At 54.0% G+C, this 17,053-nt stretch overlaps 1 protein-coding gene across 5 annotated transcripts in view; it reads right to left on the reverse strand.

Moving 5' to 3' along the window:
- Window positions 1-17,053, reverse strand: part of CADM3 (cell adhesion molecule 3) — a 122,042-nt gene that overhangs the window by 52,088 nt on the left and 52,901 nt on the right. The window contains exon 1 of one of the 5 annotated variants that reach the window (XM_039512649.1): window positions 6,757-6,822. The exons of the other annotated variants lie outside the window; for them this stretch is intronic. The gene's annotated coding sequence lies outside the window, so the exon portion shown is untranslated. Of the gene's footprint in view, window positions 1-6,756; window positions 6,823-17,053 lie in introns of those variants that run through there. 5 annotated transcript variants of the gene reach the window in all.

Consider the following 17,053-nt stretch of genomic DNA (forward strand, 5'->3'; position numbering starts at 1 on the left):
ATGGACATGTACTGCAGAGGAGCAGGTAGCACCTTCTCCAAATCCCGGGAGAGAGGGAGACAAGGGGTGCACAGTCGGCCCTTTGCCTAAGAGGGTCTCAGACAGGAACAATCACAGGGTCAGACAATGGAGACCCAGTATGTGGCACAGCGAGAGCAAGGGGCCCTGCCGTCTCCAGACAGCAGCCGTGCAGATGTTCCAGGGGAGTCCTCAGGTCTAGGCAGCAGCAGCGCAGGGCACCTCACAGACTCACTGAACATTGTTAGTCAGTTTAGTTCTCAGACGGGTTATTGGTATTTGTAATTGTGTGTTGTATCCGTGACACTGGCAGACCAGGTGCCAGCTCATGGCAAGTTCTCCAGGCCTCAAGAGAACCCTGAGGAATACAGAGCTGGAACCCTGCAGTCTCTGCAAATGGACACTGAAGCTGGAGCCCCAGCCCACCTAGGCAGGTGCTGAGGGATAGCTCAGTGGTTTGAGCATTGGCCTGCTAAACCCAGGGTTGTGAGCTCAATCCTTGAGGGGGCCACTTAGGGATCTGGGGCAAAAATTGGTCCTGCTAGTGTAGGCAGGGGGCTGGACTCAATGACCTTTGGAGGTCCCTTCCAGTTCTAGGAGATTGGTATATCTCCAATTATTACCTGAGCTGTGATCAGTGTGGCAGATAGGCTAATAACTGAACACCCAGCGAGGCTGTGCTAACAGCCTCCCTGCCTGCACCTCCTGTCCCAGGCACCTAGTACACTTGCACCTTCGATGCTTAAACCCTGAACCTGCAGCACCCACTGCTGCCGTGTGGGGTATGCCGACACAGCATTTGGGAGTGAGCCTCAAGAGACTTGGAGTAATGGGGCGCATGCTAGTGCTCTAAAAATGCTGTGGTTTTACACTTTGAAGTTGGAGCTTAGACTCTGAAGCCTGCCCCTCTCCCTAGGCCATGTGGAGGTCTAGAGAGAGGTTGGAGCGAGCAGCAGGCCCAGCCTGGTTCTCCCCCATTCTACAGTCACTCCAACAGCAAACAGGCATTCCCAGCATAGTGTGTGTTGCAGCTGCTGCTTTAACAGCGCAGCCAGCCTGGCCTTAGAATGCTCATATTCTGTGCTTAGTTTGGCAATTGCCAGGATGTCCTTGACGGATGCAAGAAACAGAAGAAACAACGAGAAGTCCTTGTGGCACCTTAGAGACTAACACATTTATTTGGGCATACAGACTAACACAGCTACCGCTCTAAAAGAAACAGAAGGTAAATGGTATTTTTAAACAGTAAAACTGCAATAGAATTGCATCTCAGAAAGAAAAGGCACTTCCCTAGCCTGAGGACTCTGACCTGTCAAATTTTATGGAACAATGGCTCCATAATGGGTTTATGGAAAACAGATAACTTGATAACTATTTTTGATGAAATTACAAGTTTGGTTGATAAAGGTAATAGTGTTGATGTAACAGACTTAGACTTCTTTAAGGTGTTTGCCTTGGTACCACACAATATTTTGATTAAAAAAATGAGAACAATAGAAAGTTAACATTGCCCACATGAAATGGATTAAAAGCTGGCTAAGTGATATGTCTCCAAATGTAATTTTAAACAGTGACCCATCATTGAGCGGGTGAGCTTCTAGCGAGATCCCGCAGGGATCAGTTCTTGGCCCTATGCTATTTTAACATTTCTTCCAGGTCACTGATAGCAAACATAAAATCATCACTGATAAAACTTGCAGATGACAAAAAAAATTGGGGAGTGGGAAATAATTAAAAGGACAGGTCACCGACCCAGCAATCCCAATCGCTTGTTAAGCTGTGCACAACCAAACAATATGCACTTTAATGCATCCAGATGTAAAAGTATACATCTAGGAACAAAGAATGGAGCCATACTTACATGGAGGGGGCTCTATCCTAGGAAGCAGTGACTCTAAAAAAGGTTTGGGGGTCACAGTGGATAATCAGCTGAACACAAGCTTCCACTGTGATGCTGTGGCCAAATGAAATTAATGAGATCCTGGGATGCATAAACAGGTAGACTCTCGAGTAGGAGTAGAGAGGTTATTTTACCTCTGTATTTGGTGCTTGTGTGACTGCTGCTGGAATCCTGTGTCCAGTTCTGGTGCCCACAATTCAATTAGGATGTTGATAAATTGGAGATGGTTCAGAAAAGAGCCACAAGAACAATTCAAGGATAAGAAGACATCCCTTATAGTGACAGGCTCCAGGAGCTCAGTTTATTTAGCTTAACAAAGAGAAGGTGAAGGGGTGACTTGATCACAGTCTGTAAGTACCTACATAAGGAACAAACATGATAATGGGTTCTTCAGTCTAGCAGAGAAAAGTAAAACACAATCCAATGGCTGGATGTTGAAACTAGACAAATTGAGACTCGAAATAAGGTGTAAATTTTCTAGAGTGAGAGTAATTAACAGCTCAGTTGGAACAACATACGAGGGATTGTGGTGGAGTCTCTCTCCTGGGTAAGTTTTAAATCAAGAAGGGATGTTTCTCTAACAGATTTGCTCCAGGAATTATTTGGGGGCAGATCTCTGGCCTGTGTTATGCAGGGGTCAGACTAGATGATCACAATGGTCCTTTCTGACCTGGAAATCAAGGAATTTCAAAGGCCCATTGAAAACAATGGAGGTTAGACGCTAATCAAAGAAGAGGTGCCAAGACAGTGTTAGGCCACCTACATCTATATCCAGGGGTCACGATCAGTTCCCTCACCCAGCTGGAGCAAGGCAGAGAGAGCTGCTTAACCCACAGCCAAGCAGTGACCACATGTCAAACACAGGATCCCTCAGGAGTCCTCCTAGAATACTGTGGAGTCTGCAACCCTGGGACAGGACCTAGGTTGCTCCCAAGTCTTCCAGGATGGGCATTAAGCCTGGCTGTGGACAGCCCGAGGTCTGTCGAGAGCATCAAAACAACTGGGATTGGGAGGGTGCTACCTCCAGCTCTCCCAGGAACCCCTCTGGCTGGGCCTCATGCACAAGGGGAGCGTGCACCATGGAGGCAGAGGGGCAGCTCATGCATCAGAAGCCGGAGGCAGAGGCAGACTCTCAGCCCTGTCTGGAACACTGATCTAGCCAGGGCCCAGCCAGGGAGGCAGAGCTGGGCCTTGGCCAGGATCCAGCCACAGATAAGGGAATTTATCAGCCACGGGTCTAGCATGAGAGAACAAGAACGGCGGGCTGGGTCGACGTGCCTCAGACTGGGGGGCAATCACAATGTCAGCGTCTGGGTCAGAGCCCTGGGGGCACATCCCCAGGGCTCCCCCAGAGACCTCAGAACTTTTTCAGTCCAATTAATCTCAGCCCATTGGGACCCTCCAGGGTGCCAGGCCCCCAGGCTCAGCCCCAGGTCCCAGGTCACCATCCACACACAGCGCTGTGACCTGGTGCTGTGAGATCCCCTGTTGACTGCTGTTAACCAGAGCTCTCATGGGCATCTGGCTGAGCAGGCAGCAAGTGCTCCGTGTTGAGCGTGTCTGGGGCGATGTCTCCCTCGCCGTCCGCTCCTGACAGCTTTCAATAGTTCTCCTAATTAAGACAATAAACAGCTGGGCCCAGGCAGCCTCACGCTGGAGACTTGGGCATTGGTTGCAAAAAACGCTGCTCAGGAAAGCAAGTGGTGGATCATGGCAGGCACTGTGGGCAGATAGCACGTGCCTTCTCCCCCCCGCCCCCAGCTCAGCCGATACCCCCCAGGCCCAACACTCAGCCCCCTACCTGGGCTCCCACCTCCGCTCTGCCGATACCCCTCAGGCCCAACACACAGCCCCCTATATGCCAGCCCTGGGCTCCCCACAACCCCCAGCTCTGCTGATACCCTCAATTCAGACCCACAGCCCCCTGCTATCCCAGCCCTAAGCAGCTCTGCCAGTGCCCCTCACTCTCAGAATGCATCTCCCCTTGTTATCCCACCCTGTGCTCCTCCCCACACAGCTCTGCTCTTGCCCCTTAATCCTGACCTGCCACGCCCCCTTGCTATACACACTCACTTCCAGCCCATGCCAGACTCCCAGCAGCACTTCCTTTTCCTTCCCTTTCACTTTTCTTTCATGCCTTAGAAACCCCCTGAAAGGATTCCTACCCCTCTTCCTCCTGGTCCTTCCCACTCCTCATTTTGAATCTATCCCCAGGCTCCTGCCCTGATGCAGACCCTGACTGTCTGCTTGGAACCTCTCAACCCCCCTCCCCCATAGGCACCCAGGGTGCCTGAGCTCACACTTGGGATCTAGCTGGGCAGGGATTGGACAGAAAGGAGATGGTTCCCATTAAACCCCGAAGAACAGGCTCCACGCCCAGCCCAACCCCCAAGTGGAGCTAACAGCCTTGCCCAGCACCAAGTGTTCTCTGTGCCCTGCAAGGGGAATCACAGAGATGCTGGGAGTTATGGATTGATCGACAGCACCCAGACTGCACCCCACTGTGCACATGCTCAAGCTGAGCGCCTCAGCTGAGCTACACATCCCCATGCATGCCCAGGCTGAGAGCACCCACTGGGCTGCAGTCCCGTCCCCTCCCCCTCCCTCTCCCCGCCAGGCACACTGAGAGCACCCACTGGGCTGCAGTCCCGTCCCCTCCCCCTCCCTCTCCCCGCCAGGCACACTGAGAGCACCCACTGGGCTGCAGTCCCGTCCCCTCCCCCTCCCTCTCCCCGCCAGGCACACTGAGAGCACCCACTGGGCTGCATGCCCCCCAGGCTCGCTCAGGCTGAGAGCACCCACTGGGCTGCACATCCGCATGCATGCCCAGGCTGAGAGAACCCGCTGGGCTGCCTCCCCACCCCTTCAGGCACATCCAAGCCTGATGCCACTCTGCCTGGGGCTGCTCAGGTAGCCAAAGCATCTAGTGCCTTCCTCATCACTGAGTGTCATGGAGACCATGGGCGACTGCGAACCTGGCTCCTGCATAGGGTGACCAGACAGCAAGTGTGAAAAATAGGGACAGAGGGTGGGGGGTAATAGGAGCCTATATAAGAAAAAGCCCCAAATATCAGGACTGTCCCTATAAAATTGAGACATCTGGTCACCCTACTCCTGCAGCATGTCACGCCCTGGAGATACAGATGGAGTCAGATTCTGCCCTGGCCTTGAACTCACCACCCACATGGAGCCCCTCCCCCTGCCATGCCATCACCCCTGGAGAAGAGTCAGGGCCCAGGAGTGGAGGCTGATCCCTGCAAGGCCCATCCCAACTCACATGCTGCTCCCACAACTCTTGGGCCTGGGCATGTGCAGGGCTGGAGGTAGGGGAGGTGGGGCTGACCCTTTGGTGCCATGCTGTGGGTGGCCCCTGCCCCCCCAAACTTCACATGGGCAGAGTGACTCACTCCCTGGAGCCTGCTGTGACCTTTCTCCAGGGGCAAGTGCAAGCTCCTCTCCCTCCCCCAGTTGTGTGGTGGGGCAGCCATTTGCGATCCCATACCGAGGTTTTAAGGAAGGCATCTCTGGGTCAGGACCTCAGCCTGGACTGGGCAGAGCCTTGCCCAGGCTCCCCAATACCAGGCCCTAAGCGATGTCTCCCTCCCACCATCTGAGAAACCCGCCCCCACCACACCCCTTTCCTGACCTTCCCCAGTCACTGCCCAGCCCTTCCCCAAGGATCCTGCCGTCTGGCTCCTAAATGCATATTTCCCCAGCTCCCCACCCCAGCCACCATCTGCATGTAATGGATGTACGTTACTCCTGCCCCAGCTACTCTACAGGGGTGGGAGGCGGGTTGGAGTGTAGAGGTCATGCCAGGGTTAAGAGTATGCTGAGGCCATGGGGGCCGAGGAGTGGGTGGACACTCTCGCTGGGTGAGAGCATGAGGGATGGCAGAGGAGTGGGGAAATACTATTGTGAAGATCGAAGGTCTAGTCTATCTGGGGGTGCAGAGAGACACCCTGGCATCCCTTCAACCTGTGGAGACAGGCTGCAAGCGGCTTGATCTTACGAAAGAGGGATCTCAGCTATCTGGCTGGGGCCAGGCCTTGGGATAAGCTAGCCTGCAGCAGAGAGGGGAATGCCTTGTGAGGTAAGCTAAGGCTCTAGAAAGCACACCATGAGTTTGCTTTGTCTGTAACTGTCTATTTCCAGTATCTCCCTATTATCTAGATCTCTGTTCCTTGTTCTCTTTGTGTTCACTATGTTGGTGTCACTAGGCATAAATCTAGGTAACTCGGGGGGGGGGGGGGTGAAAGACCATGAGTGTCAATAAAGCCCCCCTGCTCTGGGTCTACGTGAGCCAAAGCAACTTCATCTTGTAAACTTCAACCAACCTAAATGTTAACAGCCTAAAAGCAAAATGTGTAACAGTCAGCTTTTCTAGCAAACAGCTAACAGCTGTAGCTTCGCTCAAACTAGCAAAAGCAGTAGTAATAAAAAGGGGAAGAAAGGGGAAAAGTCTACATGCGCCTGGGCTGACAAGGCCAAAAATAAGCATGCGAACGAGAACTTTTCTAACACGCTAAAATGTAATGCTTAAAGTAACTGCTGTTGGAAAAAAAGGAGTTAAAAAAAAAAGGCTTACACAAACAGCTTAAAATATAAATACTGGGACCCCGCCAGCGGGCGGGTGTGCAGGATTTAAAATTGCTATTTCTCCCTTGCACCTTTTTTTGAGCTCAAATAAACTTGGTTTGCTTCTCCACCCTGGTGTGTTAATTAGTGCAACGCACACCGGGCAACGAACCCCGCTGTTGCCCCCTCGGGCCCTCTGGGCCGGCAACAACTATGAACATAGGTCAAAGCTGCGTGCTACGTGGACCGGTGATCCTGACCTGAGCCTGCGGAGCCTGTGCGTGCTGGTCCTTTGGGAACGCAGGAACTGAGAGCTCTGTGAGTGCCTAGTGGAACTGTGGCTGGCCACTCCAGAGGGAGCCTCCGAGGACTTGCGGGCTGGTGTGCGCCTCTCACTACCTGCACAGAGGTCTATTGGTTTCCTTTTTTGATAGAAGCGGGCAGCAGGGACTGTTGTGTGGGCCACGCATGCAGTTGTTTCAAAGGGTTCCTCTCTTCGGAGACACCCCACTCCACACGCTTTCTGCTCTGAAACCGCCCTAGGTGGCACTCGGTCGCTCACACTCAGTGCTGTGAACATACTCACGCCACTATGCCAGCCCACACATGGCGATTTAAACAGCTGTGGACCTCAGCCCATGGTGAGGAGGAGTTTCCCCAGCTGTGGGCAGAATAGGGTTGCCACCTTTCTAATTGCTGGTAACCGAATCCTCCAGGCCCTCTATCCTGCCTGCCTCTACCCCAAAGCCTGAACCCTGCTCCTCCTCTTCATCCGAGGCCACGCCCCCTGCCCCACCTCTTCTCTAAGGCCCTGCCCCTGCTTCACCTCTTCCCCCCCAAGGCCCCACCTTGCTCCACTTCTTCCCACAAGGCCCCGCCCCCTTCTCCACTGCTTTCCCCCAAGGCCCTGTCCCACCTTTTTCCCCAAGGCCACGCCCCCGTCGCTCACTCCTCTCTCCCTGACCCCTGCTGGATCTCTCAAGGAGCCTGCCTGCAGGTAGGAGGTAGCCCTGGCTGAGCAGGGACTGGCATGGGTTAATGACCCGGCACCTCCCCCCTACGCTGCAGCAACCAGACTTTTGGGTTGGATGCCATTTAGGGTTGCCAGGTCTCCTTTTCAAAACCAGGCATCTGGCAAGCCTAAATGGCACCCAGACACGAAAGCCAAAAACCGGACTGTCCAGGTAAAACCCAGATGGGTGGCAACACTAGGGAAGATGCCACACACTTTACCAGGGTGGATCAGTCACCCCAAGCAGCTGCTACTTGTTGGTGAGGGCAGCACCCAGAGCTGGGCAGCAGCCAGAGCAATCTTGAAGACATTAGTGCCCACGGGAGAGATGCAGTCTCAGCTCAGGAGGCTCTGAGGTCCCCCTCACTGATGTCCAGAGCATTGTCAGAGCCACAGACCCGGGGTAAAGGGATGGTGTCAGCCCCTCCCATGCAGATTACCCAAGATTTCTCTTGATGTGTGTCTGTAACCCACACACCTCCTGGGTGCGGTGTTCTGTCCCAATTAGTGGCACCGAGACCACTTAGAGCAGTGGTTCTCAAACTTTTATTCTGGTGACCCCTTTCACACAGCAAGCCTCTGAGTGTGACCCCCCCCCTCTAAATTAAAAACACTTTGTTATATATTTAACACCATTATAAATGCGGGAGGCACAGCGGGGTTTGGCGGTGGAGGCTGACAGCTCATGACCCGCCCTGTAATAACCTCACGACCCCCTGAGGAGGCCCAACCCCCAGTTTGAGAACCCCTGACTTAGAGAGAAAGAGATTAATGAGTTTGTGCTACAGCAGGCATAGGCAACCTATGGCACGCGTGCCAAAGGCGGCTCACAAGCTGATTTTCAGTAGCACTCACACTGCCCGGGTCCTGGCCACCGGTCCGGGGGCTCTGCATTTTAATTTAATTTTAAATGAAGCTTCTTAAACCTTTTTAAAACCTTATTTACTTTACATACAACAATAGTTTAGTTATATATTATAGACTTATAGAAAGAGACCTTCAAAAAACATTCAAATGTATGACTGGCACGCGAAACCTTAAATTAGAGTGAATAAATGATGACTCGGCACACCACTTCTGAAAAGTTGCCGACCTCTGCTCTACAGCCTTAGCTAAGAGCCCGTTGGCTTTTAGCTCATGCGGTAGAGGCCCATGCACTAAGCTCCAGAGATCCCAGGTTTGATCCCACCCACCGACAACTGGGGTTTGTTGGTGTTACATGTCTTCCCACAGATACTGGTGCCCAGCACGGCACGGGGCAGGTGTGCATGTGACTGCTGTTGCTGACACACTGTGCAGCCATGGACACACATAGGCCATACTCTGGCCACTGCCCCACAAGTCCATGGCCAGGGGAAGCCTCTCACCCTTGCCCTCAGCTGGCTCACCAGCTTTGGACAGGCCCCAGCCTTTAGGTTGTGCAGCCCCCGCCCAGCAGTAACCCAGGTGCACAGCAGGAGAGATGCTGGTCCAGGCAGAGCAGACAGGTCTGGGCCTGAAAACACCAAAATCTCTGCTGGGGTGTGGCACATGGATCCCCAGGATGGGTGCTACACCCCCAGTTTTGGAACAGTCTCATGGAGGAATGCTTTAGCATGCCAGGCCTCCACAGGGTCACACTCTCCCTTCAGGGTCGGCCATGCAAACGCAACACCTCCTGAGACTGAACCTCTGGGCTCCAGCACTCCTGCTTCAAGCCATCAGCTCTGCTCAGCAAGTCCAACTGAGCTGCATTCCTAGCAGAGACTTGTCCACTTGGCAAGGATTGGTGCACCCCATCCAGTATTTGCAGTGATCTTCACACAGCATTTCCAAAACAGGACATGTCAGTGTCACCCATGTTTCGGGGGCAAGGATAGCTCAGTGATTTGAGCATTGGCCTGCTAAACACAGGGTTGTGAGTTCAAAAATCTGTCTGGAGACTGGCCCTGCTTTGAGCAGGGGGGTGGACTAGATGACCTCCTGAGGTCACTTCCAACCCTGATATTCTATGAAACCCAGTTTCTATGAAACAGACGGGTTTATCAGTCAGCTGGAACACAGCAGCGGGAGGCCGTAGGCTAGTACAGAGACAGGAAGACATTCTGGTCAGCCCAGATACACTGTAGTGAAGCCCATATTCAGGCTCGGCCTGACCTCCTCAGTCAGTTCCCAGGTGAGAGCTCTGACTCCTTCCAGCAGCCAATTCTTACCCCCACCCCACCTCACACTTTCCCCATCCTTTCTTCTCCAGCGGGGGTCTTTGCTGAGAGTGGGGAAATCCTCCTGCCTGTGAATCCTTGGTTGCTAGGTGTCAATATCCTGGTGACTGAGTTTGCAATTGTCTTCTCAGATTCTCCACTGACATGGGGTCAGCCTCGGCCAGCCCTTTTTAAGGGGCTATTCAGACTCAGACAGGCAGGTGATATTGACACCTATGTCTCCCGGCCTGCCCTGAGAGCAAACAGTGCTTTCCCCCCCACAGCCTTGAAAAACATAGTCAGAACTGAGGGGGGTCAGGTCATAAAAATACTACAGAAAATTCCCTTTGATCACAGGCTCCTTCGCAGATAACAGAGCACCTCAAGAACCCCTTTTCCCCCCATTCTCTGAGCTCCTCCAGCCAGGGAAATCCACCTGGAAAGGGCATGAGATGACTCTGTGAGCTGCCTGGGGATTTTCTTGTTACTGACCCAGGAAGGGGCTGAGCCTGGACCTCACAGATGAGCAGATTTTCAAAAGAGCTCAGCAGCCTGAGCAGCCCCATTGATCTCTGTGGGAGAGGGGAGGGGGATTCTCCATTGTTGTCTGTGGGGGAGGGGTAGAGGAATCTCCCTTGGTGGGGGGGGGGGCAGAGGAGAGGGGAACTCTCCTTTGTTCTCTGTGAGGGAGAGATGAAAGGGGGACTCTCCATTGTTCTCTGGGGGCGGGAGGGGAGAGGAACTCTCCCTCATTCTTTGCCTGGGGAGGGGGAATCTCCATTTTCTCCATGAGGGAGGGGAGGGAGATTCTCTATTGTTTTGTGCATGAGGGGAAGAGAGGGAGACTCTCCATTGTTCTCAGTGCGGGGAGGGGGGAGGAGAGGGGGACTCTCCATTGTTCTCTGTGTGAGGGGAGGCAGTATGACACGATGTACCAGGCCCTATGAGGCCCCCTGCTGGAAGCCTCACGCTCCTGCCACACCTTGACCCAGAAAAGGAGCCATAAAGGTGGATCCTCCAGGCCTGCCTAGAGAGGCTGCAGCAAAGCAGCCAATCAGTGTGCAGCAGGCACAGTTATCTTCATTAACGATCTGGAGGATGGTGTGGACTGCACCCTCAGCAAGTTTGCAGATGACACTAAACTGGGAGGAGTGGTTGATATGCTGGAGGGTAGGGATAGGATACAGAGGGACCTAGACAAATTAGAGGATTGGGCCAAAAGAAATATGATGAGGTTCAACAAGGACAAGTGCAGAGTCCTGCACTTAGGACGGAAGAATCCCATGCACTGCTACAGACTAGGGACCGAATGGCTGGGCAGCAGTTCTGCAGAAAAGGACCTAGGGGTTACGGTGGACGAAAAGCTGAATATGAGTCAACAGTGTGCCCTTGTTGCCAAGAAGGCTAATGGCATTTTGGGTTGTATAAGTAGGGGCATTTCCAGCAGATCGAGGGATGTGATCATTCCCCTCTATTCAGCACTGGTGAGGCCTCATTTGGAGTACTCTGTCCAGTTTTGGGCCCCACACTACAAGAAGGATGTGGATAAATTGGAGAGAGTCCAGCGGAGGGCAACAAAAATGATTACGGGGCTGGAGCACATGACTTATGAGGAGAGGCTGAGGGAACTGGGATTGTTTAGTCTGCAGAAGAGAAGAATGAGGGGGGATTTGATAGCTGCTTTCAACTATCTGAAAGGGGGTTCCAAAGAGGATGGATCTAGACTGTTCTCAGTGGTAGAAGATGACAAAACAAGGAGTAGTGGTCTCAAGTTGCAGAGGGGGAGGTTTAGGTTGGACATTAGGAAAAACTTTTTCACTAGTAGGGCGGTGAAGCACTGGAATGGGTTACCTAGGGAGGTGGTGGAATCTCCTTCCTTAGAGGTTTTTAAGGTCAGGCTTGACAAAGCCCTGGCTGGGATGATTTAGTTGGGTTTGGTCCTGCTTTGAGCAGGGGGTTGGACTAGATACCTCCTGAGGTCCCTTCCAACCCTGAGATTCTATGATTCTATGAAAAGGAGGATCAGGGTCAGCATGAGCAGTTCAGTTGCTGGCTGGCACCAGTGGAGCCCCTGGGATGCTGCTGGAGCTCCAGTGAGAGCTTCAGCCCTGAGGAAGGGTGAAGCAGAAGGGGCTGTGTGGGAAGTGGCCCAGGGAAAAGCAGCAGCCACTGTTACAGGAAGTAGCATGTGGCTGCTAGTTATAGGGCCCCTGGGTTGGGATCTGGAGTAGTGGGTGGGCCTGGGTTCTGGATCCCCCACCCCCACAGAGTGGCCAGAGCCCCGAGAAGGGGATAAATGCTGTTCAAAGGCCCAAGGGAAGCACAGGATGCAGAGTCTCCAGGTAGAAGGCCCTTGGGGCACTGCTCTATACTAGACCAGAGACGGATTGAAACTAGCCCAGAAGGGGCTGAGAACTGAGCCCAGAGACAGGGCTGAAGACATTATCCAGGGCACTGTGACAGGCCCTGTTGAACCTTTTGCCCTGCAAGGGGTTGGTTTGTTTGTGGGCTCAGACATATAGACTGTGTGTGGCTTAGCCGAGGGCTGAGCCCCTGAAGATCCGACAGGGGGCACTGCAAGCAGAGAAGACAAGTCCGCATGCACATGCCGGAAGTGCTCACGAGAGATGAGCCACCCCAGCACAGGGGGATTCTCCATTGTTCTAGGGGGGGTGAGGGGAGGGGCAAGCAGAGTGGGATTCTCCTTGACAGTGGGAGCTGCTGGGTGCTGTGCTCATTTGAAAATCTGGCCCATAAGAAGCAGAGTGTTTGTAGAACAGGTTGAGAAAGATGCCTGCTCACAACACCGCTCTGAACACACACAGACATCCCCTGGCCCCCCAAAACACAAACACACACACTGCCCCCTCACAATAAACTGCCCATCTCTCCTGGGACACCCACAGCCGCTCACTTCCAAATTGCTCCTGCCTCCACGCAGGTGCAAGGCAGGCTGAGTAGTGGGTCGCCCGAGCCAGCAGTGTCCTTGCTCGGGGCATGGAGCTGGCACTACATATCCACAGCAGCTGTGCAACAAGAGCCACAGGCAGAAGGAGCCTCCCAGGCCCCGAGCAAAGCCATGTCCCAGGGGACAGCTGGGACCTGAGTTTACTGCACAGCAACTGCCTGCGAAAGGAAACTTAGTGCGAACGCAACATGCCACGCATGGGGAGAGGGCCTGGAGCCATGCCAAAAGCAGCCCCTGAGGCTGCTCAGGAACCTGGTGCCTGCAGGCGATTGGAGAGGGAGCAGATGTGAGGATGAGTTGACCAAGGGGCATCCAGCTAGACAGCTGAGAATGGTGGGGGCGGCTGCAGGGCACCTGGGAGAAGGTAGCCTGCTCCATTCTGCAGTACCACCGGGCTGTGCCATCTGGAGAGGTGGTGGCAGGTTTAAATGGTGCTGAACAGAGACACAAGCCCATTGACAATGTCAAGGCCGCCCCCTGCACATTGCCATCCGAACGCTGGCAGAACCAGCTCCGTGGGTTAAAGATCCTTTGCTGACGGGACAGAGTCTCACTGACATCCCAGGCCCGTCTACCCAGGGGCCCAGGACCACACAAGTGGGCTCTTAGTTCCCCACCACAGCTCCATGACCCTGGGAAGAGCAGCACAGGGAAGCCCCAGCCCTGGCATTGCCATAACCTGGCTGTTTTACTCAGCACAGGAGTGGGAAGAGCTAGAGAGAGACCTGGGACAAACTCTGGGGAAGGGCCAGGGGAGCAGGGTGGAAGAGTGGAGACAGCAGTAGAGACCTGGCCAGGGAGGCCCTAAGGGCAGGCCTGGGCACATATCTCCCCAGTGCTGATGCCATTTGACATTGGCCTCCTCTTAAGTTCCTGCATCTCACAGACCAAGTCCCTGGCTACAGGACACTTTGTAAGCCCTGCTCACTGCACAGCAACCCCAAGCTCCCAGGGCCCCATCAATAGCACCTGCCTTCAGCTCCCTCTGCAGGCCAGGGCCCAGTGCCCTATGGCCTGGTTCCCCCAGCACACCCCTGCTGAGTGCCCAGTCCGCCAACTCCTTGGGCCATGCTGCCGGCGTCTGGGCAGGCTTCATGTTTCAGTGGATCCCAGGGGAACTCCTGGTGCAGGGCCTATGAGCAAACATCCCTCAAGGAGCATCTGCAGCACCTTGCCCTGCCTGGGAGCAGGGGCAGCTGGCTCTTCTCAGAGCCAAGCCAACCACCTCTCCCAGCCCCCGACTATTTCTCCACTGCCCATGTGTCTGGCCGTCACACAGTGCTGCAGGCCAGGAGCCCAGCTCAGGCTGGGATCAATGGCCCAAAAGCAGAGCCAGGAAGGAACAGGTCCCCGGTAGAGAAGCAGCTAAACTCCACAAGGAGGCAGGCGCAGCACAGTGGCTCTAGCAAGGTCTGTCTGGGGGAGTCAATATCCTGGGGTCAGACCCTGACCTCCAGTGAGTGGGTAACCCAGCCACCCAGGACAGCTGGGAGACTGTGCCAGCCCGTGGGAGCTACTGCAGCTGGAAGGAGGTGAGGCAGGCATGTGGACCCCATTGCTGGGGCTGACAGAGAAGCAGGGAGGCAGATGGAGTTGGAGCTAGCTGAGTGGAAGAGGCAGGGATCAGGAAGGGGGAGTGATGGTGGGCTGGGATCAAGGAGTGGGTCTGTGGGCTGGGATGGAAAGGGGGAGTGATGGGGTCTGTGGATTGGGATCACGGAGGGACAGTGATGGGGTCCATGGGATGGGGAGCAATTGGTTCTGTGGGATGCAATCAGGGAGGGGGAATGATGAGGTCCCTGGGTGGGGAGGACAGTCTGGGATATGCTGTGATACTGCCAGTCACTCTCATGGGAAGCATCTTCCTGGCCTGAGAGGGTCTCACCTGCTTTGACCTAGGGGCTCTTTAGAGCTGAGCTAAGCTAGGGATGGTCCGGCTGCTGAATTGCCGCTGAAGAACAAAGCGGTGCGATAGAGTTGCCGCTGAAGTGCCGCCAATCACACTTTTTTTCCCCCCCTCTCTTCGCCACTTGGGGTGGCAAGAAAGCTGGAGCTGGCCCTGGGCAGAAGTGCTGGAGCCCAGAGGTTCAGTCCCAGGTGACAGCAAGGCCATGTGGCCAATCCTGAAGGAAGAGGTTCCTGCCAGACACTATTCCAAAGCTGGGGGTGCAGCACGGATCTGTGACAATGGTACACCCCCAGCAGCAGTGGGGAGCAGTGGATGGTGCACACCCACTAGCAGTACCAGACCACAGGGACAGAAAGCAGCAGACAGTACTCAGCCAGCAGCAGTACCAGGGTGCTGGGGGTGGGGAGAAGTAGACAGTACTCACGCAGTAGCAGGGCCAGGCCAAGGCACAGGTTTGGGGAGCCATGGATGGTAAACACCCAGCAGCACTATCTGAGTGTCCCGGATCCACAGGACTAGTGCTGTGCCCCCTCCCTCTTCCTTCAGAGTCAGCCATGCGGCCTCACCACCTCCTGAACCTTTGGGCTCCAGAACTCCTGCTCCACACCATGAGCTCTGCTCAGTGAGTCCAACAGAGACAGACTCCTGGGAGAGACTTGTCCACTCCGCAGGGACTAATGTTCCCCTGCCAGTATTTAGAGTGATCCTCACAGAGCACTGTCGGGTTTATTAGTCAGCCACAATAGAGCATTGGCAGTCCATAAGTTAGAACAGAGACAGGAAGGTTAAAGCATGGACCATTCTGGTCAGCCCAGAGCCCTGTAGTGAATCCCATGTTCAGTCTCTGTCTGACCTCCTTAGTCAGTTCCCAGGTGAGAGTCCCTGATTCCTTCCAGCAGCCAACCCTTACCCCCCACCTCCCACCTTCCCCATCCTTTGTCGTCAAGCTGGGCTTTTTGCTCAGTTTTCCTGCTGACAAGTGGGGAAATCCCTCTCCCTGTAGGTCCTTAGTTACTAGGTGTCCATGTCCTGATGATTGGCTTCACCATTGTCTTCTCCAATTCTCCTTTACTTTGCGGGATGGCTCCTCTCCTACCTTCTTCCCTGCAGAAACTGCGCAGACTCTAGTTCTTGTTCCTTCATTTTAAGTTCCCTCCACCATTTCTACAGCAATTCCTGTGCAACAGTCTCTTTACAGCACCAACAGCCCTCCTTTACTTTGTCCTTTCTAATGGCCTATCCCAGCTCAGACAGCTAGGCAACATTCAAACTGATGTTTCTTAGCCTGCCCTGAGAACATTGCTGCACCAGCATCAACTTCCTGGACATCACAATCAGTTTCAACAATGGAACCTGACAGAAAACCACAGACAAGAAACACAGATCCAGTAATCACCCCAAGCACACCAAGAAATTCTTTATCTACAGCCAGGCCCTCAGATACTGAGGAATATGCTCGAAGGAGGAAGCCTAGGACACACACCTTAACACATGTAAAACTGCCTTCACCAAACAAGGACACTCCACCAGAGAAGTAGATCACAGCCTGGAATGGGCCACTAAAATACCACAAGAGAACCTGCTTCAATATAGGGAACAAAACCTTCAGAGCGCACATCCCTAGTTGTCACCTGTCATCCCACACTGGAACCCAGACGAGGTATCATTAAATAGTTACAACCCATACTCAATGGCAAAGTTCCTGCTAAGTTTTTTTTACATCCATGTGCAGAATGAATTTTGTTAGGTGCACCAATATGGAGGCGATGTGTGGTGGGGGTGGGGCCGAGGGGTTCAGAGTATGGGAGGGGGCTCAGGGCTGGGGCAGAGGGTTGGGGTGCAGGGGGGTGAGGGTTCTGGCTGGAGATGCAGGCTCTGGGGGGGCAGGGATGAGGGGTTTGGGGTGCAGGGTTCCCCAGGGCTGCGGTGGGGAGAGAGGACTGGGGGAGAGCGCCTCTGCCCGCCGCGCAGCCCTGAACAGCCTGCTGCATAGTCGCACAGCTTAGAGGGAACTTAACTCAATGGGGATGTTACGGGTCATGGCTCCTCTCCTACCTTCTTCCCTGCAGAAACTGCGCAGACTCTAGTTCTTGTTCCTTCATTTTAAGTTCCCTCCACCATTTCTACAGCAATTCCTGTGCAACAGTCTCTTTACAGCACCAAAAGGGCCTTTTGCCCTCTCCCTAGGACCTGTGAGGTACAAATGTCTCCTTCCCCTGAGACCTCGGTGTAACTGGTTTCAATTAGCCCAGGTCCCCTCTCTCTTCCCTGTCCCCATGGGACTTCCTTCCTGCCTGCTTGTCTGCCCAAACAGATGGTCTAATTATCTCCCTCAGCTTTCTCAAGGGGAACTAATGAACATCAGAGTGATCAAAGGACAGACTCACCTGTGTGCACCCTGCACTCTGTCACGCACCTCCACCCTTGCCTACCACTAACGTTCCTTCTGCCTCTGGCCCGCCCTTCTATAGAGGAGGTGCCAGGTACC

The sequence above is a fragment of the Mauremys reevesii genome, linkage group 24 (assembly GCF_016161935.1).
Source record: "Mauremys reevesii isolate NIE-2019 linkage group 24, ASM1616193v1, whole genome shotgun sequence".
Classification (NCBI taxonomy): domain Eukaryota; kingdom Metazoa; phylum Chordata; order Testudines; family Geoemydidae; genus Mauremys; species Mauremys reevesii.